The 24,400-nt window shown below is 47.7% G+C and overlaps 1 long non-coding RNA gene across 1 annotated transcript in view; it reads left to right on the top strand.

Annotated features, from left to right (window-relative positions):
* LOC121869235 overlaps positions 1–24,400 on the top strand; it is an 85,843-nt gene that overhangs the window by 24,159 nt on the left and 37,284 nt on the right. The gene's annotated exons all lie outside the window — the stretch shown is intronic.

Below are 24,400 nucleotides of genomic sequence, written 5' to 3'. Positions count from 1 at the left end.
ATGCCAGAGTTGGCAGAGATGCTAACATTTGGCAGGGAATCATAGGGAGAAATGGACTAGAGCAGTGTAATCTCAAAGGCCTACGCCTCAGCAAGCGTGCTGTACACGACCTCACTATTACCAATACCTTGCTTAGGCAAGGCCGTTAAGTTCAAGGGTTCTTGGCAACATCCACGATCCAGACACTAGCATCTCATTGACTATATCATTGTCAGTGAAAGGGACCGCCGAGATGTCCTCATCACCCGAGCCATGCGTGGCTCAGACTCGACACTGATCATCGGCTCATCGGAGCCCCAAAATGCCAAAGGCAACAAGCCTCCAGAAGAAGTTTTAACACTAAGCATCTGGGGGATCCAGTGGTAGCACATGCTTTCAGAGAGCAGCTCGAACACAAACCGACAACAAACAACCCAAATCCCGGTGCCGAATGGGGGTATTCTGGACACTGTCATGACAAAACTGCAGAGAGACCCTCGGCCAGATCGAAAGAATACAACTGGAATGGTTTGATGAAAATGACCTGAAAATCAATGTACTCATTGATGATAAACTGACTGGCAGAATAACCCTAAGTCTCTGACCAAAGCTGATACTTTTCGCAGGGAAGAAAGTGGTGGCCGAGTGCGAACTTTGCAAACTAAAGAACGACTGGTTTAAAAATAAAGAACAATGAAACGCAAAATCTTGCAGATCAGCACAAGATGCATAAATTACTTCCCTAAAACATTTTATGGGCCAATCACTCATGGCGCAACCCTCAATCCTCCAATGGTAACTCCCAAATTTAAGAAGGCATCCTTTAGTGCTGGAAAGAGCACTAACATTCACTGCTCAACTGAAACACTGATGTGGTGGTCCTGACTACCCAGCAGGTCCCTCAGCATCTAGAGCTGACCCATCTCAGCTATACTCCATCCCTGGATGAGGTAGCTACTGCCACCAAACAGATGAAAAATAACAAAGCCTCAGAGACTGATGGAATCTCAGCGGAGGTGTGTAAAGCAGGAGGACCTCTGCTTACCAGCTGTTTCCACTCTTTCCTGAAGAATATATGGGAAACGGACGAAATCCCCAAAGCTCTTAAAGATTCCTCCGTCAAAATTTATAAAAACAAGGAAGAAAAAGTCAGATTGTGGCAATTATCTGAATCCTCCTAAACAGACTTTTTTCTTTGGAGGGAAACTTCCTCCCAGAATGTGGCTTTAGACCATTATGTGGCACCACTGATATGATCTTTGCTGCCCGCCAAATACAGGAAAAGTGCAGAGAACAGCGTCGTGACCTGTACATGGACTTCATCGACCTAACCAAGGCCTTTGACTTGGTCAACAAGGAAGCCCTCTGGTGGACTCTCAGCCGTTTTGGCTGCCCACCAAAATTCATCGCCATTGTGAGGCAACTCCATGATTGCATGAACGGCAGTGTCCTGCACAATGGTAACCAGTCTGAGTTCTTCCCCATCCATACGGGGGTAGAACAAGGATGTGTGCTGGCACCAACTCTCTTTCCATTTTCTTGGCTGCCTTCTTTACTCGTGTCAGTGCCAATTTAGCCGGCGGGGTGGACATCCAGTACCGGATGAAGGGTCGTTTCAACATAAGACGACTCCAGGCAGGAACAAAGGTGTCAGCAGCTTCCATTACTGAACTTCATTATACAGACGACCTCACCCTTGTCGCTCACACTGAACGCGACCTAAAGGAGATCCTAACACTTACGCAGATGCGTGTGCACACTTCGGTCTTTGGGAGAATGTATGTAGATTGATTCTCTTTCAGCCTGCCTGGCAGCTACACCTCCACCATCCAGTCAGCTTAACAGTACTACCCTCTCTGATGTTACCCATTTTGTGCATCTCTAGACTTTTGCAGACTCTACCCATCTCTTCAGCTGTAGGGCTGAAATTATCTACAAGTTGCTCGTATATCAGTGGTCCTCCCCACCCTATATGGCAGCAAGACATGGGTCACATACAGGAGGCACCTCAAGGCACTTGAAAACTTTCACCAACGTAGTCTACGTTCCATCCTCCGAGTTCACTGGGAAGACAAGAGAACACATGCCAGTATTCTCGCTGATACCAACTGTAGGAGCATCGAGGCTACAATTATCCATGAACAACCATTGGACTGGCCATGTTACTCGCAAGGACGACAATAGACTGCAAATTTAGCTACTTTACAGTCACCTGGCGAATAGTATACGTAATGCTGGCGGGCAACTGAAAAGGTATAAGGAAAGTCTTAAGAACAAATTGCCAAATCGGCCCCTCACCTGGGAGACGATTACTCCACACCATAGCGCTTGGAGGGGCACCACACGAGAAGGTGTCAATACTTTCGAGTTAGCCCGACTGCAAACCGAGGCAGACAAGCGCCAACGCTGGAAAGACGCTGCCGCCGCCCCTCCCGCACTTGATGTAGCCCTCCACATGTACAGCATCTGTGATCGACCCTGCCGGGCCCGTGTCAGCCTCTTTTGGCCACCTCAGAACTCACCGACGAAGGTGACATTTTATCATAACTGGATGATCGTTATACTTGATTCCGAGCAACAGCAAAGTAGTAGTAGTAGTAGTAGTAGTAGTAGTGTGTGTGTGTGTGTGTGTGTGTGTGTGTGTGTGTGTGTGTGTGTACAGGAGACGTTAGTAGTATCTTAACTGTTCTCAGGGCATTAAGTCATTATACTCAAAGGCCAGACGGAGACTTATACCTGCACTCTAACTCACCTGTTGAGTCAATGTATAAATTACAGCCTAGGTGAAAATACTCAGGTGTGTTAAGTGATTGAAGTAAACGGGAAGTATAGTACCATGGAGAAGGTGCCTAGACGTGAGAGCCAGGTAGTGGGAAGGGAAAGGAAGGAGAGAAGGTGAAGAGGAAGGAGTCACCTAGATATTCTTCTCCCACTTCATTTCACCTTTACTTTGCCTAACCAACTTAACTTACAGTAAAACTAACCTAACCTAACCTAACCTAACCTAAACCCCTAGGTAGTGAGGTGTTTAATCACCAGGTGTACTAAGGTGGGGGACTACTCTTCCGGTGAGGTGGTGGTGGTGTGGTGTGGTGGTGGGTGGTGGTGGTGGTGGTGGTGGTGTGGTGGTGGTGGTGGTGGTGGGTGGTGGTGGTGGTGGTGGATTGGTGTTATGTAGTCAGAACAGCTGGTGATGTTTGTGGTAGGACCGGTGAAGGAGTATGGTCATCCCTCGTGCCCAGCTCTCAAGTCTCCAGCCCGATAACAGCCCGATAACAGCCCGATACCAGCATTTTACTCTATGACCCGATCTCCCGCCGGGCCTACATCACGCTCACCTGTACGAGTCGCCGGGTATCGGTAAAATCGGGTCTTTTCCTCTGTCTCCCGGTAACGTGGGCGGAAGAATGATCGGGTACCTGCTGTGATGGATTGTCTCCCCCCGTCGTCCCCAGTGCCCACGCCCGCGCCTTCCACGCCCACACACCCTCACTCCCTGACACATGACTTGACACACACACACACACACACAGCAGGCGTTGAACTGCCATGTGTGGTTCGCTACCGACGCCCACGTTTACATCTTGGCCACCCACACCAGATACTTCCCTCAATTGTTTGTGTGTGTGTGTGTGTGTGTGTGGTATAGTAGTGTGTAAAGTAGTAGTAGTAGTAGTATCGTTAATCCTCTCGTTACCCACTGTCAGCATCACGACAGGCTAACTACCCGCCTAGGATACTGTACATTTACTCAGGACTTCTACACACCTCCCCAGGCCTTTCCCACCTGCTCAGAACTTCCCCACACCTGTCAGGATACTCCCCAGGCAAGAGACTCATCAAGGTTGTGTTATATGTGTGAAACCCCATAATAGCATCTAGCTACATGCTGGTCAGGTAGGTAATGGCAGCTCAGCCAGGCTCACACGCCCCTGCCATGAATATTCTCCACAAGTGAAGACATCACCTGGCTGGCTGACGTAAGATAATACTCAGAGATAATATCTTAAGTACAGTACTCTAGAAGTGTCTTACCATATATATTAACACCAGTTAGGAGACAACATTACACTGAGACTCTACCTTAACTAGATACCTTCACTTAACACCAGTTAGGAGACAACATTACACTGAGACTCTACCTTAACTAGATACCTTCACTTAACACCAGTTAGGGAACAACATTACACTGAGACTCTACCTTAACTAGATACCTTCACTTAACACCAGTTAGGGAGACAACATTACACTGAGACTCTACCTTAACTAGATACCTTCACTTAACACCAGTTAGGAACAGCATTACACTGAGGCTCTACCTTAACTGGATACCTTCACTTAACACCAGTTAGGAGACAGCATTACACTGAGGCTCTACCTTAACTAGATACCTTCACTTAACACCAGTTAGGAGACAACATTACACTGAGACTCTACCTTAACTAGATACCTTCAATTAACACCAGTTAGGAACAACATTACACTGAGGCTCTACATTAGATACCTTCACTTAACACCAGTTAGGAGACGACATTACACTGAGACTCTGCCTAACTAGATACCTTCACTTAACACCAGTTGAGACAACATTACACTGAGACTCTACCTTAACTAGATACCTTCAATTAACACCAGTTAGAGACAACATTACATTGAGACTCTACCTTAACTAGATACCTTCAATTAACACCAGTTAGGAACAACATTACACTGAGGCTCTACCTTAATTAGATACCTTCATAACACCAGTTAGGGCGACATTACACTGAGACTCTACCTTAACTAGATACCTTCACTTAACACCAGTTGAGAACAACATTACACTGAGACTCTACCTTAACTAGATACCTTCACTTAACACCAGTTAGGAGACAACATTACACCGAGACTCTACCTTAACTAGAATGCCTTTACTTAACACCAGTTAGGAGAACAACATTACACTGAGACTCTATAACTAGATACCTTCACTTAACACCAGTTAGGAGACAACATTACACTGAGACTCTACCTTAACTAGATACCTTCACTTAACACCAGTTAGGAGACAACATTACACTGAGACTCTACCTTAACTAGATACCTTCACTTAACACCAGTTAGGAGACAACATTACTGAGACTCTCTTAACTAGATACTTTCACTTAACACCAGTTAGGAGACGACATTACACTGAGACTCTACCTTAACTAGATACCTTCACTTAACACCAGTTGAGACAACATTACACTGAGACTCTACCTTAACTAGATACCTTCACTTAACACCAGTTAGAGACAACATTACACTGAGACTCTACCTTAACTAGATACCTTCACTTAACACCAGTTGGAGACAACATTACACTGAGACTACGTCGTCGTCGTCGTCGTCGTCGTAGTAGTACTACTACTACTACTAGTAGTAGTAGTGGTAGTAGTAGTAGTAGTAGTAGTAGTAGTAGTAGTAGTAGTAGTAGTAGTAGTAGTAGTAGTAGTAGTAGTAGTAGTAGTAGTGGAGTACATGTCTCTATGTAGATATTACAAGGTTCGAAGCTGTGTATTCAAGATATTACTTAATAACTCTCTTTTGTAAGGCTATTGACCAGCAGACAGGGGGTGGAGGTAGTGACCAGCAGACAGGGGGTGGAGGTAGTGACCAGCAGGCAGGGGAGAAGTGACCAGCAGACAGGGGTAGGTAGTGACCAAGCAGACAGGGAGGTAGTGACCAGCAGACAGGGGAGGTAGTGACCAGCAGGCAGGGGTAGGAAGTGACCAGCAGACAGGGGAGGTAATGCTCAGCAGACAGGGGAGAGGTAGTGACCAGCAGGCAGGGGGAGCAACAGGAGGGTAGTGGGCAGCAGACAGAGGAGGTAGTGGCCAGCAGACAGAAGGAGGTAGTGGCCAGCAGACAGGGGAGACAGCAAACAGGGGGAGACAGCAGACAGGAGGAGACAGCAGAAAGGGGGGAGTGGCCAGCAGACAGGGGAGGTAGTGGCCAGCAGACAAAGGTAGCGTGACAGGCTGCCGCTTCCCCCAACAAATTACTGAGTTCCGCAGTGACCAGCTTCTCTGTTGTGTGGATATTAGTCTACGATAGTTTAGGTTCAGTTACTGTAGGTTTGGTTAGGTTAGGTTGACATGTCTTGCTCTTAGGTGATACACTTTACTCATCACTTTTGATTATTTTCTACCATGTGTGTGTGTGTGTGTGTGTGTGTGTGTGTGTGTGTGTGTGTGTGTGTGTGTGTGTGTAATAATATTATTCTAATAATTAACGGTTTATTGAAAGAGCTTGACAGTCAGAAGGCTCAAAATATACAGTTACATAATTGGAATGGGTTACTTGGTTGACCAATAATATACAAGTAACATAAGTGATACAAATAAGATATATAATAACTAGGTGGGCAGAAGGTCATACTGCAGGGCATTTCAACATAGTAACAGTGCAAAAGTAAGATGGCTGGGAATGAACACACTGGTTGATTACGAGTTGTTGATAATTTTTACAATGGTTGGGACTGGGCTGTTCTTATAGCGATAAGTACATGCTTGTATGGGCTGGATGCGATTGTGGTGTCGAACAGCAATTCGCAGACGAGGGATCTCGGGTGGTAGTAGGAGCCGGTGTCGAGGATGGTGCAGAAGGTTCTCCCTAAACGTGCAGATGAGGTCGTGGTGATGACCAGAGAGAGCCGAGAGGGTCAGTGTGTTGAGCGCTTCTTGATATGTGGAGTAGGAAGGGGACAGAATAATCTTGCATGCCCTCTTTTGCACATTTTCTAGGGTACGTTGTGTGGCATTTAGGGAGGAAGACTAGGTAGGGGAGGCATAGGTGAGCTTCGGAAGTGTGAATGTTGAGTAAACACTGAGGAGCTCGGGCGCAGGAACTCCGAGGGACTTGAGTCGGCGGAGGAGGCGAAGACTAAAACTGGAGGATTTTACAACATTTTTGACGTGTGTTTTCCAATCTAGTTTGTTATCTATAGTGACGCCGAGGAGCTTGTTGGAGTCCACAACCTGGAGTGTGTTGGGACCCAAAGTAATGGAGGGAGATGGGACAACGTCTGGGTCTTGGTATGGTTGATGGTGACGTGGTTGTTGGTGGCCTAATTTTGGAGACTTCAGTATATCCTGGAGGGCGGTGTAGTCGGGAGCCGAGTTATTGACACTGATCCCAATGACAGAGTCGTCGACATATTGCCAGCGAGCACAAGCTTCTCTTAGGGCATCATTGATAAGCATGAGGAAGCAGAGCGGTCCCATCTTGGTGCCTTTGTGTGTGTGTGTGTGTGTGTGTGTGTGTGTGTGCACAGAGGCCTGGTTATGGTCACCCCATCCCTCTCACCTCTACAGCCAGTCATGTATGTATTGGTATGAGAGAAATATTATGGTGGAGACAGACTGGCGTTACTCTCTTTCTCTCTCTCTTTTTGTAACATACAGTGTTATACAAAAGGACTGACAGGAAAGGCGCGGTAGTGTGGTGTAGTGTGTTAATATAGTGGTGGTAGTAGTGTAATGGTGGTATGGTGTGGTGGTAGGTGTAGTGAAGTGGTGGTGTGGTGGCGGTGGTGGTGAACCTGGTAAACGTCACCAGGTAGGGGCCACTGACAAGGTGACGAGAGAAGGTCCTGGTCCCCCCCGACAGACCGTCGTCATGCAGGCTGGGGTCACTACCACAGACCGTCGTCATGCAGTCTGGGTCACTACCAGAGACCGTCGTCATGCAGGCTGGGGTCACTAACAGACTGTCGTCATGCAGTCTGGGGTCACTCCCACAGACCGTCGTTATGTAGGCTGGGGTCACTACCACAGACCGTCGTCATGCAGGCGGGGGTCACTACCACAGACCGTCGTCATGCAGTCTGGGGTCACTACCACAGACCGTCGTCATACAGGCTGGGGTCACTACCACACACCGTCGTCATGCAGTCTGGGGTCACTACCAGAGACCGTCGTCATGCAGGCTGGGGTCACTACCACAGACCGTCGTCATGCAGTCTGGGGTCACTACCACAGACCGTCGTCATGCAGGCGGGGTCACTACCACAGACCGTCGTCATGCAGGCTGGGGTCACTACCACAGACCGTCGTCATGCAGGCTGGGGTCACACTACAGACCGCCGTCATGCGAGGCGGGGTCACTACCACAGAACGTCGTCATGCAGGCGGGGGTCACTACCACAGACCGTCGTCATGCAGGCTGGGGTCACTACCACACCGTCGTCATGCAGGCTGGGGTCACTACCACAGACCGTCGTCATGCAGGCGGGGTCACTACCACAGACCGTCGTCATGCAGGCGGGGGTCACTACCACAGACCGTTGTCATGCAGGCGGGGGTCACTACCACAGACCGTCGTCATGCAGTCTGGGGTCACTACCACAGACCGTCGTCATGCAGGCTGGGGTCACTACCACAGACCGTCATGCAGGCTGGGGTCACTACCACAGACCGTCGTCATGCGAGGCTGGGGTCACTACCACACACCGTCGTCATGCAGTCTGGGGTCACTACCAGAGACCGTCGTCATGCAGGCTGGGTCACTACACAGACCGTCGTCATGCAGTCTGGGGTCACTACCACAGACCGTCATCATGTAGGCTGGGGTCACTACCACAGACCGTCGTCATGCAGGCGGGGGTCACTACCACAGACTGTCGTCATGCAGTCTGGGGTCACTACCACAGACCGTCGTCATACAGGCTGGGGTCACTACCACACACCGTCGTCATGCAGTCTGGGGTCACTACCAGGGACCGTCGTCATGCAGGCTGGGGTCACTACCACAGACCGTCGTCATGCAGGCTGGGGTCACTACCACAGACCGTCGTCATGGCGGGGTCACTACTACAGACCGTCGTCATGCAGGCTGGGGTCACTACCACAGACCGTCATCATGCAGGCTGGGTCACTACCACAGACCGCCGTCATGCAGGCGGGGTCACTACCACAGAACGTCGTCATGCAGGCGGGGGATACTACCACAGACCGTCGTCATGCAGGCTGGGGTACTACCACAGACCGTCGTCATGCAGGCTGGGGTCACTACCACAGACCGTCGTCATGCAGGCGGGGGGTCACTACCACAGACCGTCGTCATGCAGGCGGGGGTCACTACCACAGACCGTTGTCATGCAGGCGGGGGTCACTACCACAGACCGTCGTCGCGCAGGCTGGGGTCACCACCACAGACCGTCGTCATGCAGGCTGGGGTCAGTACCACAGACCGTCGTCATGCAGGCTGGGGTCATACCACAGACTGTCGTCATGCAGGCTGGGGTCACTACCACAGACCGTCGTCATGCAGGCTGGGGTCACTACCACAGACCGTCGTCATGCAGGCTGGGGTCACTACACAGACCGTCGTCGTCATGCAGGCTGGGTCACTACCACAGACCGTCGTCATGCAGGCTGGGGTCACTACCACAGACCGTCGTCATGCAGGCTGGGGTCATCACAGACCGTCGTCATGCAGGCTGGGGTCATCACCACAGACGTCGCGCAGGTCATACCACACAGACCGTCGTCATGCAGGCTGGGGTCACTACCACAGACCGTCGCGCGCAGGGGCTGGGTCACTACCACAGACCGTCGTCATGCAGGCTGGGGTCACTACCACAGACCGTCGTCATGCAGGCTGGGGTCACTACCACAGACCGTCGTCATGCAGGCTGGGGTCACTACCACAGACCGTCGTCATGCAGGCTGGGGTCACTACCACAGACCGTCGTCATGCAGGCTGGGTCACTACCACAGACCGTCGTCATGCAGGCTGGGGTCACTACCACAGACCGTCGTCATGCAGGCTGGGGTCACTACCACTGACCGTCGTCATGAGGCTGGGGTCACTACAGACCGTCGTTGTGGGTTGACCGTCGTTGGTGTTCAGACCGTCGTCATGCAGGCTGGGGTCACTACCTGACCGTCGTCATGGCTGGGGTCACTACCTGACCGTCGTCATGCAGGCTGGGGTCACTACCACAGACCGTCGTCATGCAGGCTGGGGTTGGTGTTGGGTGGGTTGTGTTGGGTGGGGTCACTACCAAGACCGTCGTCATGCAGGCTGGGGTCACTACGTGTTGGCTGGGGTCCACCGTAGTTAATTAAGTGTCTTCTCTCAATCATTGGAAACTTATACTTAGGTGAGGGAGGCATGAGTCACGCACCCACCCACGCCACGCTCATGTGAGACACTGTTTCACCACCAGTCTCTCCTGTTCACGGTAACTTTCTAGGATGGTGACTGTCGACCTTACACACACTCAATTGTGTACTCTGTCACTCACTACAATAAGTTCTTGACACCTAATGGGTGGTGGAGGGTGAAGCTGTGGGTCACCCTTGAGGACAGACTTGGAGGTTCTGTGTGCAGAGTAGGCCCATGTGGTGAGGTATCTGCTGGGTGGTGGTGGTGACCTGCCACCCACCACCTGATGAGGTAACCACACAGGTGCCTCACGCTCACCTGGCCCAGCAGTAGGGGGAGTCACCTGGCCAGTAGTAAGGGGGAGTTACCTGGCCAGCTTTAAGAAGTCACCTGGCCAGCAGTGGGAGGGTTACCTGGCCAGTAGTGAGGGTTAGTACCTGGCAGCAGTAAGGGTTAGTTACCTGGCCAGCAGTAAAGGTAGTACCTGGCCAGCAGTGAGGAGGTTACCTGGCCAGCAGTAGAGATTGGTTACCTGGCCAGCAGTAAGGGTTACCTGGCCAGTAGTAAGAGTCACCTGGCCAGCAGTAAGGAGGGTTACCTGGCCAGCAGTGGGAGGGTTACCTGGCCAGCAGTAAGGGTTGGTTCCTGGCCAGCAGTAAGGAGGGGTTACCTGGCCAGCAGTAAGGAGTTGTTACCTGGCCAGCATAATGAGGAGGGAGTCACCTGGCCAGCAGTGAGGGAGTTACCTGGCCAGCAGTGAGGAGTCACCTGGCCAGCAGTAAGGTTACCTGGCCAGCAGTAAGGAGTAGTTACCTGGCCAGCAGTGAGGAGGTATCATCTGGCCAGCAGTGAGGGGTTTCTGGCCAGCAGCAATGAGGAGCCACCTGGCCACGAGTGTCACCTATCACCAGGTCACTGCACCAGAGTGCCTGTCCCACCCAGTCACCTGGCCCTGCAAGTCACCCCTGGCCACCAGGTCACCTGGCCACCAGGTCACCTGGCCATTCCCCATCTGTCTTTACCTTCCCGTGACTCAAATAATTATTGTCATGAAGAATCTTGTGAGTTGTGCCGGGTGCTTAGTGTGATGCCGGGGTGTGGGGAGGGAGGTCCGGCAGTACCTGCCGTGGGGTGTAGGGAGGGAGGTCAGGGGTACTGCCGTAGGGTGTAGGAGGTCAGGAGTTCCGTAGGGTGTAGGGGAGGTCCGGCGTGCCGTGGGGTGAGGAGGTCCAGGGGTACCGTAGGGTGTAGGAGGGAGGTCGGGAGTTCCATGGGGTGTGGGGAGGGAGGCCACTTGCAGGGGTACCATGGGGTGTAGGGAGAGGGAGGTCCAGGGTACCGTCGGGTGTGGGGAGGGAGGTCCGGGAGGTGCCGTCGGGTGAGGGGGGAGGTCTGGGAGTACCGTCAGGGGTGTATCGTGGTTTTGGGGTTAAGTGACCTTTAAGTGTATTTTGGAATTCAGATTATTGTAGGGGAGGTGTGTGTATTTTGTCAACACATATGTATTTTTTGTGGTGGGGTTCAGGTGCTGAGAGTTGATGAGGTGACACAAGTGATTTTAGGGGCACACACACACACACACACACACACACACACACACACACACTATGAACCCTTGGCGTGACTCTTAGGTGTGTGTTGGTTAGAGGGTGTGACTTGGGGGTGGTTGAGGTGAAGGTTATGGTGTGTGATGTGGACGTGTGTTGCTACATAGTGTATCTTGTGTTATTATTATTATTAGTAGTAGTGGTAGGTTAGGGAATTTCAGCATGGGACTTCAAACATTCAACGAAGTCCGTGTTGACGTGGGTGCTCGAGGGTTCTGGACACGGGGACAGCGAGCCTTCTTCGACATCAGGTTTTTATCCCATGGCCGCATGTCACTGTAACTTAGCTCTGATGGTGCACTTTGGGAGGAACGGGGAGCGACAAGATAAGGGGGCATGTGGGAGAGAAATTAGAACGTTTTGATCTGGGCAGCTTCACTCTCTAGAGTGTTCACAACCTCTGGTGGGATGGGGCCAAGTGGAGATGTTTCTACGCCAGACTCGAGGGGAGGGGGGCTGGAGGCCACGTTTAAAGAAGAAAAAAGTGGTAGTAGTGGCTACAGCTCTCTAATAGCCACAATTCTTACCATTTTTGTCCTTTATATTAAATGCCTAATACATAAGTAGCTATCCTGGCTGTGTTGAGGTTATTGAGGCTGAATCTATGCGGTAGTTGTGTTCTTCTTCTTCTTCTTCTTCTTCCTTCTTCTTCTTCTTTTATTCTTCTTCTTCTTCTTCTTCAACTTCTTCTTGCTTCTTTTTATTCTTCTTTAGTTATTCTTCTTTATTTAAATATTGCTTGCTTCTTCTTCTTCTTCTTCTTCTTTACTTCTTCTTCTTCTTCTTCTTCTTCTTCTTCTTCTTATTCTTCTTCTTCCTTCTTCTTCTTCTTCTTCTTCTTCTTCTTCTTCTTGCTTCTTCTTCTTCTTCTTCTTCCTTCTTCTTCTTCTTCTTCTTCTTCTTCTTCTTCTTCTTCTTCTTCTTCTTCTTCTTCTTCTTCTTCTTCTTCTTCTTCTTCTTCTTCTTCTTCTTCTTCTTCAACTATTAGCTTTTATTCCTTCTTCTTCTTCTTTTTCTTTTTTCTTCTTCTTCTTCCTTTTCTTCTTCTTCTTTCTTCTTCTTCTTCCTTCTTCTTCTTCTTCTTCAATTCTTCTTCTTCTTCTTCTTCTTCTTCAGCTTCTTTCTTCTTCTTTATTTATTTCTTCATTCTTCTTCTTTTCTTCTTCTTCTTCAACTTTATTTTTATTTAGCTATTTATTTATTTCTTCTTCTTCTTCTTTATTTAACTATTTAACTATTTAGCTTCTTCTTCTTCTTCTTCTTCTTCTTCTTTATTTTTAGCTAGCTTCTTTATTTATTTATTTATTTATTTTAACTTCTTCTTTATTTTGTTTTATTTATTTAACTAATTTCTTCTTCTTCTTCTTCTTCCTTCATTTATTCTTCTTCTTCTACTTCTTCTTTATTTCTTTAACTTCTTTATCTTCTTTATTTATTTATTTTATTCTTCTTCTTCTTCTTCAACTTTATTATTATTTACTTTATTCTTCTTCTTCAATATTTGTTCTTCTTTTATTCCTTCTTTTTCTTCTTCTTTATTTCTTCTTCTTCTTTACAACCTTCTTCTTCTTCTTCTTCTTCTTCTTCTTCTTTATTTCTTTTTATTTCTTTACTATTTATTATTATTATTCTTCTTCTTCTTCTTTTTCTTTATTATTCTTAACTTTATTTCTTCTTTTCTTCTTCTTCTTCTTTATTTTTTTCTTCTTTATTTATTTCTTCTTCCTTTATTTATTCTTCTTTCTTTTTCTTCTTCTTCTTCTTCTTCTTCAACTATTTATTTCTTCTTCTTCAACTATTTCTTATTTATCTATTTATTTTTCTTCTTCTTCTTTATTTTATTATTTATTTATTTATTTATTTATTTATTTTATTTATTTATTTTTATTCTTCTTTCTTTTTATTTTATTTATTTATTTCTTCTTCTTTTCTTCTTCTTCTTCTTCTTTATTTATTCTTCTTCTTCTTCTTCTTCTTCTTCTTCTTCTTCTTCTTCTTCTTGCTTGCTTCTTTTTCATTCTTCTTCTTCTTCTTCTTCCTTCTTCTTCTTCTTCCTTCTTCTTCTTCCTTCTTCTTCTTCTTCTTCCTTTTCTTCTTCTTCTTCTTCTTCTTCTTCTTCTTCTTCTTCTTCTTCTTCTTCTTCTTCTTCTTCTTTTCTTTTTTCTTCTTCTTCTTCTTCTTCTTCTTCTTCTTCTTCTTCTTCTTCTTTGCTTCTTCCAAGTGTTCGTCATGGAGGAGGATCTCAGGGTTTGACTATAAGAGAGTGAGAGTGTGTGTGTGGGGGGGTTAGTTACAGGAAAGCACACAGCCTGTCTCCCTGCTGTGTACACGGCCTACCTCCCTGTGTGCTGTACTCTACATCCCTGCCTCACGTGTACACTACAGCGTGTCTTGTGTACTTCTCATCATCTTATGTACATATTAGTGTGTACATTCTAACATGTCTTAATTCACTGTGTACACTCCATCGTGTTTTGTGTACACGTCCTGTTCTACGTGTTGCTTCATGGCTTACTCGCCTGACCTCATGGCCTGCTCCTTGACCTGCTCCACGTCCTGCTTAATGGCCTGCTCCTTGACCCCTGCTCCACGTCCTTTTCATGGCCCTGCTCCTTGACCTGCTCCACGTCCTCCTTCATGGCCTGCTCCTTGACCTGCTCCACGTCCTCCTTTGGCCTGCTCCTTGACCTGCTCCACTCCTGCTTAATGGCCTGCTCCGTGACCTGCTCCACGTCCTGCTTCATGACCTGCTCACGTCCTGCTTCATGGCCTGCTCCTTGACCTGCTCGTCCTCCTTCATTGGCCTGCTCCTTGACCTGCTCCACATCCTGCTTAATGGCCTGCTCCGTGACCTGCTCCACGTCCTGCTTCATGACCTGCTCCACGTCCTGCTTCATGGCCTGCTCATGACCTGCTCTATCCTGCTTAATAGCATTGCTCCTTGACCTGCTCCACGTCCTCCTTCATGGCCTGCTCCTTGACCTGCTCCCGTCCTCCTTCTTGGCCTGCTCTTGACATGCTCCACATCCTGCTTAATGGCCTGCTCCGTGACCTGCTCCACGTCCTGTAATGGCTTGCTCCTTGACCTGCTCCACGTCCTCTTTCTGGCCTGCTCCTTGACCTGCTCCACGTCCTCCTTCATGGCCTGCTCCTTGACCTGCTCCACGTCCTCCTTCATGGCCTGCTCCTTGACCTGCTCCACATCCTGCTTAATGGCCTGCTCCGTGACCTGCTCACATCCTGCTTCATGACCTGCTCCGTCCTGCTTCATGGCCTGCTCCTTGACCTGCTCCCGTCCTCCTTCACTTGGCCTGCTCCTTGACCTGCTCCACGTCCTGCTTCTGCCCTTGACCTGCTCCCGTCCTCCTTCATGGCCTGCTCCTTGACCTGCTCCACGTCCTCCTTCATGGCCTGCTCCTGACCTGCTCATGTCCTGCTTCATGGCCTGCTCCTTGACCTGCTCCGCCCTGCTTCATGGCCTGCTCCTTGACCTGCTCCACGTCCTCCTTCATGGCCTGCTCCTTGACCTGCTCCACTTCCTGCTTCATGGCCTGCTCCTTGACCTGCTCACGTCCTGCTTCTGTGGCCTGCTCCTTGACCTGCTCCACGTCCTGCTTCATGGCCTGCTCCTTGACCTGCTCCACGTCCTGCTTCATGGCCTGCACTCAAAGCCGGGGTGACTGGATCTTTTGATGGCTTTTATTGAGAACGATTGAGGTTAATGTGTAAAGTAGCGGCCATCTGTAGGTGATAGAGGGCCCTTAACCCTTACCTATGTTAACCCTGTGTTAACCCTTACCTATGTTAACCCTGTGTTATACCTATGTTAACCTGTGTTAAACTTACCTATATTTACCACTTACCTATGTTAGCCCTACCTATATTTAGCCTGTATTTAACCCTTACCTATGTTAACCCTATGTAACCCTGTGTTAACACTATGTTAACCCTTACCTATGTTAACCTGCTATTTTAACCCTTACCTATGTTTACCATACCTATGTTAACCTGTGTTAGCCCTATGTTAACCCTATGTTAACCCTGTGTTAACACTATATTATTACCTATGTTAACCCTGTGTTTAACCCTTACCTATGTTTACCCTTACCTATGTTAACCCTGTGTTAACACTTACTATATTAACCCTGTGTTAACCCTTACCTATGTTAACCCGTATTTAACCCTTACCTATGATTTACCCTTACCTATGTTAAACCCTTACCTATGTTAACCTGTATTTAACCCTTACCTATAGTAACCTATATATTTAACCCTGTTAACCTACCTATGTTAACCCTATTTAACCCTTACCTATGTTAACCCTGTGTTAACCCTTACCTATGATTTACCCTTACCTATGTTAACCCTTACCTATGTTAACCTATGTTAACCCTTATATAGTAACCCTGTGTTAACCACTTACCTATGTTAACCCTGTGTTAACCCTTATCTATTAACCCTTACCTACGTTAACCCTATGTTAACCCTTACCTATGACCTGTATTAACCCTTACCTATGTTAACCCTGTGTTAACCCTTACCTATGTTAACCCTGTGTGTACCCTTATCTATCCTCTCACCCACGTTAACCTATGTTAACCCTTACCTATGTTAACCTTGCGATAACTATGTTAACCCTATGTTAACCCTTACCTATGTTAATCCTGTGTTAACCCTTACCTATGTTAACCCTGCAGAACTACATGTTAACCTCTGTTACACCTGTGCTCTATAACCACTCACCTATGTTAATCCTGTGTTAACCCTTACCTATGTTAACCCTTACCTATGTTAACCTTATGTTAACCCTCACCTATGTTAACCCTCTGTTAACCCTGTGTTAACTCTATTAACCCTTACCTATGTTAAATCTATTAGCCCTTACGTATGTTAACCCTATGTTAATCCTGTGTTAACTATGTTCATCCTATGTTAACCCTATGTTAACCCTGTGTTAACTATGTTAGCCCTGTGTTAACTATGTTAACCCTATGTTAACCCTGTGTTAACTCTTAACTATGTTAACCAAATGTTCATTACCTGTGTTAAAACTATATTAACCCTATATTGACCCTATATTAACTCTCACCTATGTTAAGCCCGTGTTAACCCTCTGTTAACCCTATATTAATTTTCACCTATGTTAACCCTGTGTTAACACCTGTTAACTATGTTAACCTATGTTAACTCTTACCTATGTACACCTATGTTAACCCTATGTTAACTCTTACCTATGTTAACCCTCTATGTAAACTGTTTAGTATTACCTATGTTAACTCACGTACAGTATGTTAAGTGACTCACCTGGCTTAGAGTTATTGAGTCACTGTTAACACAGCTTAAGGTTGAGTAAGGTGGTGAAGGTTGTGACAACATGTGTAGTGTATAGCAGCGTGTAAATAGCAGCGTGTGTATAGCAGCGTGTGTATAGCAGTGTGTGTATAGCAGCATGTGTATAGCAGCGTGTGTATAGCAGCGTGTGTATAGCAGTGTGTGTATAGCAGCATGTGTATGCAGCATGTGTGTATAGCACGTGTGTATAGCAGTGTGTGTATAGCATGTGTGTAGCATGTGTATAGCAGCGTGTGTATAGCGGCGTGTGTATAGCAGCGTGTGTATAGCAGCGTGTGTATAGCAGTGTGTATAGCAGCATGTGTATAGCAGCATGTGTATAGCAGCGTGTGTATAGCAGTGTGTGTATAGCAGCGTGTGTGTATGTGGTGTGTATAGCAGTGTGTATGGCATGTGTATGGCAGCATGTGTATAGCAGCGTGTGTATAGCAGCGTGTGTATGGCATGTGTATGGCAGTGGTGTATAGCAGTGTGTGTATGGCAGCATGTATAGCAGCGTGTGTGTATAGCAGTGTGTGTATAGCAGTGTGTGTATAGCAGCATGTGTATAGCAGCGTGTGTATAGCAGCGTGTGTATAGCAGCATGTGTATGCAGTGTGTGCATAGCAGCATGTGTATAGCAGCGTGTGTATAGCAGCATGTATAGCAGCGTGTATGCAGCATGTGTATAGCAGCATGTGTATAGCAGCATGTGTATAGCAGCGTGTTATGGCGTGTGTATGGCATGTGTAGCGTGGTATAGCAGTGTGTGTATAGCAGCATGTGTATGGCGTGTGTAGGCAGTGTGTGGCAGCATGTGTATGGCATGTGTATAGCAGCGTGTGTATAGCAGCGTGTGTAGCAGCATGTGTATAGCAGTGAGTGTATAGCAGTGTGTGTATAGCAGCGTGTGTATAGCAGCATGTGTATAGCAGCGTGTGATAGCAGCATGTGTATAGCAGCGTGTGTATAGCGTGTGTATGCAGTGTGTATAGCAGCGTGTGTGTTAGCAGCGTGTGTATAGCAGCATGTGTATAGCAGTGTGTGTATAGCAGCGTGTGTATAGCAGCATGTGTATAGCAGTGTGTATATAGCAGTGTGTGCATAGCAGCGTGTGTATAACTGTGTGTATAGCAGCGTGTGTAGAGACGCTACACCAAGATGGTGTATAGCAGTGTGTGTATAGCAGTGTGTGTAGAGACTTACACCAAGATGGTGTATAGCAGTGTGTGTATAGCAGTGTGTGTATATTGATTTTGCCGCTTGCAGCGGCTACTTTTGTAATGCACCCCACACACTCATCCTGTGGCAGTAGCTAAGGATTACAGAGTAGAGTTTACAAAGGGTCATAATAGTGCTTGATTTGTCAGAATATTATGGCACCAAAGTTACACAGTATTTCATTTACATTCTTTGTTTAGTTCTATACATAAAGAATGTGACTACTGAAATACGTGAGAAAAGGCATTAATGAGGCAGTATGTCTGGCCTCACACTTTGTCACATTTACGTGGGAGGTATTCAAGCACATTGCGTATTTGGTTCTGTACATGAGAACTGATATAGTTACTGAGTGCAAAAGTGGATACAATCTTAATATGTCGGCTATCTTGCCGTGGAGATGAAGTGTTGTGCCATTTTCACACACAGTGTTAACCCCGGACCGGTCCCTAAAGGTTCTATCTTCCACACAGTCGAGGACGTAGTGTTCAAGTGTGTGGCCATATGTGGCCACACACTTTTGTTAATTTTGTTTACATCTGGCGAGGAACATATACTGCCAAGTACTTATATCCTAACCTTAATCTGGCCGGTTACAACATCTTGTAATCTAGTGATCTTGTTACTTGCTCCATATACATGTTTCATGATATATCCTCATCATGTTAAACTATGGGATCGACCTTAGTGCCTGTTTGCGCCCGTCTACTTTGCGTCAAACTCATCAATAAGTTTCTCCCTAATTACGGTTTTAGGGTTCTTTTGACAGACCCAGAATTGGCTCAACACGGTGTCTTTGTTAGACGCGAGTTTTGGCGAGGGCATCAACTCTGTCATGTTTTATGAGGCCTATGTGAGAGGGATCCACAACAGTTGGACCCTGACACCCCAGTCAACAAAGCACGCATATTTGTGTCTGGCTTCCAGAGACAAGATCGTGACAACCTGAGTTGAGGTACCAAGGGCAAGTAGTGAGATAGAAGTCGGTGATGATGAGACTGTCAGTAACAGTGGTTTCAATGAATTTAATAGCTATTGAGTATGGCAACTAATTCAGTTTGTAGAGTGGATGCCCAGTTGTTAATTCTAACTCCTTTCATAGTACCATTACATCACAGTTAGTCCACAACAATAGCACTTCCAGCCCTCCCACAGGCGGTGTTTTAGAGATCCATCAGTGTAGATGGTCTGTGTGATAATATCATCAGTCTGTAGAGTGTGTATATGTTCAAGAGGCTCTCAATTTGGCAGTGTGTTGGAGATAAATGCTTTGTATAATTAATTTTTAGGCGGATACGTCGGTATTGTGATATCGAAGAGGGAACTGTCCGCCAGGGTGGCAAAGCGCTGTTGTGTCTCAACTTTGTACAGGTGGTCCTGGTCAAATATCTTCATATGTGTAGCTGTGGTTTGGATCCCATTTTTAGACTCAGTAATTATGGTTCATACATTCTAACAGTACAAGAAACAATGTTATCAGGATCACCACGCAGAAGCCTCCTGGGCTATCATGGGGTTGACTTCAATTATTCTGTCTTTTTAACACTGGGTATACCTAGTTCTTTTCCTCATATTAAGCAGTGCTCATGGGACATCTAGGATAATTCTGGGGGCTTTTATTTTGCATTTTTCTCGGAAGCTTGTCAACGCCTTTCCGTCACGAATGACCAGGGCTGGTGCGTGATGACTATCCAGAGATCTTATATAGCATAGGTACATTGTTTCAACAATTCTAATATTAGCACCATAGTGCGGGCTGTTACCCGCTACACTTCTAAGGGTCTCCAGTCTGCTGTCAGTACATTGGCAGGGTTAGCTGTTGTATAGCAGGTAAGGTTCAAGGACGAAACACCAAGATATTTAAAAGAAACATAGTCAATAGTGTTGTTACCTATCTTGAACTTGGGGGGCCGCGTTTGCAGATACAGCTGTTTATTGAACACCTTAGTTTTGTCAGTGGAATAATAAGACCAGGGTGTTCTGGGCTGCGTATACATGGTTCAGGGGTGGTTTGCATTTTCACGATGAGGTTTTAGTATGTATAAGAATATCATCAGCATAGCTGATTGAGATATTACTGGGGTTGTCTGGTATTAGAGATTTAATAATGCATTCATAAGAACATTGAACAAAAGTGGGGGCTAAGTACTCCACCTTGAGGGGTACCAAGTTACTTATCTTTAACTTCACTTTTGTAACCTGAAACAGTGCAGCAGCCAGCAACGGTTGGAGTAACCACTTATCCAGTGTAACAACCTACCTCCTATATCCATTTTGGCTAGTTCGTACAATATCAGTTGCCTAGTAGCAATATCAAATCACAACTTTTAGGTCAAGAAATGTGGGTGTATCCTGTGCCTTTCATCACCATGCAGTTAGGAATGTGGTGATGCAATTATGTACACCTTTACTATGGGTGAAATATTTATGTTAGGAGACATGTGTTCTCTGAGTTCTATATAAAAGAGTCTGCAAGAACCATCCTCTCTCAAAGGTTTTACACACAGGCAGCTGGTTAGTGATATGGGACAGAAAGCATCAGGCTGTCCCTGGTTTCGACATTGGTACAACAATACTGCTGGTCCATGATGTGGGCAGTTGGCCCTCGGCATGACTCATGATGTACAATACCAACAATGGATTGCCTGGCACGCGCCTTAATGGTCCTAATGATGTTTATGGGTGACTCCGTCCTCTCAGGGGAGTAGACTGGCAGGCGGCGTCAACTCCCTTTCAGTATATGGATCACGCTCATCGTGCTGTTTGCAGCATAAAGCTAATAAGATTACTTCTCTCTACAGACTTCGCATCAAGGTCCCAGGTCCCCAGCTGGTAACGTGTCATAGCTCGACCATGGGCCACTTTGTTATTAAGCTCATTCGACTTTGCAGAGGGTTTGGATGGGAGACGTATGTTCTGTTTTTACCTCTGATTATGTTTATGTCTTTCAGGCTTTGCTGAGGATGTGTGTTGGTTCAGGCTGTTGACATATGTCTCCCTTCATTTGTCTGAGAGTTCGTTTACACGTTCCTGACAGCAGCAAGGAGCTTGATACAATTGTAACATTTGGGGTGTTCTACATTGTCTGTAACCCTTACCCACCCTCTGACCCTAGCCTGAGTTTTTTCAGCTCCAGGTCATTATATCTTTTACTACTGTTGCCTGTTCCCATTATGCTGACCGTTTTTCTCCTTTTTTTGGTGGAGGCATTGTTGATATGAAAAGTATACCTCAAGTCCTATCCTATCAGAATCGTCATGCAAAACTTTGGTAGTTGTCCGAACACTTTCAGTCCTTGTACCAGTCATGGATGGAAGTCTATGAACTGGCTTTCATATTCTTGCTTGACTGTGATTCTACGTCTGTTGGAGTTTTACCACCAGTGGGGTGTCATTGGCTACATAACTAACTTGGATTGGGCTACAGTGGGCAGATCAGTGACAACAGCATCAGGCCTGGTTGTGTATGATAGATTAAAGCCAATACATTTGTCTAGACCCCCGCCATAGATGTGTGTTGGTTCATTATTACCTATAATTTGAACATCTTCATATGCGCTTAGTGATGACTTAATTTTCCTACCATTGGTGTTAGTGGTGGGGTCACCTAATTTCTTATGCCTACGTAGTATGCAGGTCCCCAATTAGGACAGTGGACTCAATGTGTACAAAATCTGGGAGATCTGTGTATTGAAGCAGATCTGAGAATAGGCGTTTAGCACGTTCAGTGAAGATGAACAAACACAAAAAGAAAATGGCGGTGATGTAGAGTGTAACCAAAGTGTGTTGTTGTCTGCCACTGAAATACAACAAATGTGGAGGAGAACAGGTAGTAATAAGTGGGCTACTCTCTTAATGATGCTCATTGGTATATTGTCTTCGCCTGCTGCTGCATCTTTGGACATTTTTATGATGGCCAGTAATTCATCTACTGTGACAGGGGATAAGAACAGCTCATTTTGCTGTCTGTTTTACAGGTAGGCTCTAAATTCCTCATGGTGATCAGGGATGCTCTCTACAAGATTTTTGCCAACATTGGTGGTGTTGGTGGGTGGGTGCTGATGGGTGGGTGGTGATGGTGGTGGGTAGTGGTGGGTGGTGACGGTGGTGGGTGGTGATGGTAGGTGGTGGTGGTAGTGGTGGTGGGTGGTGGTGGTTGGCGGGTGGTGGTGGTAGTGGTCGTGGTGGTGGGTGGTGGTGGTTGGGTGGTGGTGGTGGTGGTGGTGATGGTGGGTGGTGGTTGGTGATGGTGGTGGTGGGTGGGTGATGGTGGGTTTGTGGTGGTGGTGGTGGGTGGTGATGGTGGTTGGTGGTGGTGGTGGGTGGTGATGGTGGGAGGGTGGGTGAGGTGGTGGGTGGTGGTGGTGGTGGTGGGTGGTGGTGGTGGCGGTGGGTGAGGGTAGGTGGGTTGTGGTGTGTGGTGGTGGTTGTGGTGATAGTGGTGGGATGGTTGTGGTGATGGTGGTGGTGGGTTGGTGGGTGGTAGGTGGGTGGAAGAGGGTAGGTGGTGGTGATGGTGGGTGGGTGGTTGTGGTGATGGTGGGTGTGGTGATGGTGGTGGGTGGTGATGGTGGTGGGTGGTGATGGTGGTGGGTGATTGTGGTGGTTGGTGACGGTAGTGGGTGGTGATGGTGGTGGGTGGTAGTGGTGGTGGGTGGTGGTGGTGGGTGATGGTGGTGGGTGAGGGTAGGTGGGTGGTGGTTGGTGGGTGAGGTAGGTGGGTGGTGGTGGGTGGGTGAGGGTAGGTGGGTTGTGGTGGTGAGTTGTGATGGTAGTGGGTGGTGATGGTGGTGGGTGGGTGAGGGTAGGTGGGTGGTGGTGGGTGGTGGTGGCAGTCAGTGGGTCAAGCACATGATTCATCACTGCATTCTTATTTCAAATGGTTAGCGAGTTCCGTGTTGTGGCAATGACTGTAATCTGCCTTACCCTGTCTACCCTGTGTAACACCCCTGACCTGCCTTACCCTGTCTACCCCTGTGTAACACCCCTGACGCGCTACCCTTTCTACCTCTGTGTACACCCCTGACCTGTCTACCTGTGTAACACCCCTGACCCTGCCTTACCCTGTCTACCCCTGTGTAACACCCCTGACTCTGCCTTACCCTGTCTACCTCTGTGTACACCCCCTGACCCTGCCTTACCCTGTCTACCCCTGTGTAACACCTCTGACCCTGCCTGACCCTGTCGACCTCTGTGTAACACCCCTGACCCTGTCTACCTCTGTGTAACACCCCTGACCCTGCCTTACCTGTCTACCCCTGTGTAATACCCCCGACCCTGTCTACCTCTGTGTAAAACCCCCTGACCCTGCCTTACCCTGTCTACCTCTGTGTAACACCCCTGACCCTGCCTTACCCTGTCTACCTCTGTGACACCCCCTGACCCTGTCTACCCCTGTATAACACCTCCTGACCCTGACACCCTGTCTACCACTGTGTCACCCTAACCCTGCCTACCCTGTCTACCCTGTGTAACACCCTTACCATGCCTTACCTGTCTATCCCCTGTGTCACACCCTGACCCTACCTTACCTGTCTACCACTGTGTACCTGACCATGCCTTACCCTGTCTACCCCCTGTGTCACACCCCCTGACCCTGCCTTACCCTGTCCTGTGTCACACCCCCCCTGCCTCCTTATCCTGTCTACAGTGTGTAACACCCCTGACCCTCTCTACCTTGTATAACACCCCTCACCCTGCCTTACCCTGTCTACCACTGTGTAACCCCCTGACCCCTCTACCCCTGTGTAACACCCCCTGCCATGCCTTCCTGTCTACCTGTGTAACACCTCCTGACCCTGTCTACCCCTGTATAATGCCCCCTGACCCTGCCTTGCCCTTATTACCCTGTGTAACACCCCTCCATGCCTTACCTGTCTACCACTGTAGATACCCCCTGACCCTGCCTTTCCCTGTCTACCCTGTGTAACACCCCTGACCCTGTCTACCCCTATAACACCCCCTGACCCTGCCTTACCCTTATTACCCTGTGTAACACCCCTGACCATGCCTTACCCTGTCTACCCTGTGTAACACCCTGACCCTGTCTACCCCTGTAACACCCCCTGACCCTGTCTACCCCTGTAACACCCCTGACCCTGTCTACCCCTATAACTACCCCCTGACCCT

The sequence above is a fragment of the Homarus americanus genome, unplaced genomic scaffold (genome assembly GCF_018991925.1).
Source record: "Homarus americanus isolate GMGI-L3 unplaced genomic scaffold, GMGI_Hamer_2.0 scaffold52749, whole genome shotgun sequence".
NCBI lineage: Eukaryota > Metazoa > Arthropoda > Malacostraca > Decapoda > Nephropidae > Homarus > Homarus americanus.
This window is presented reverse-complemented; position numbering and strand designations above follow the sequence as displayed.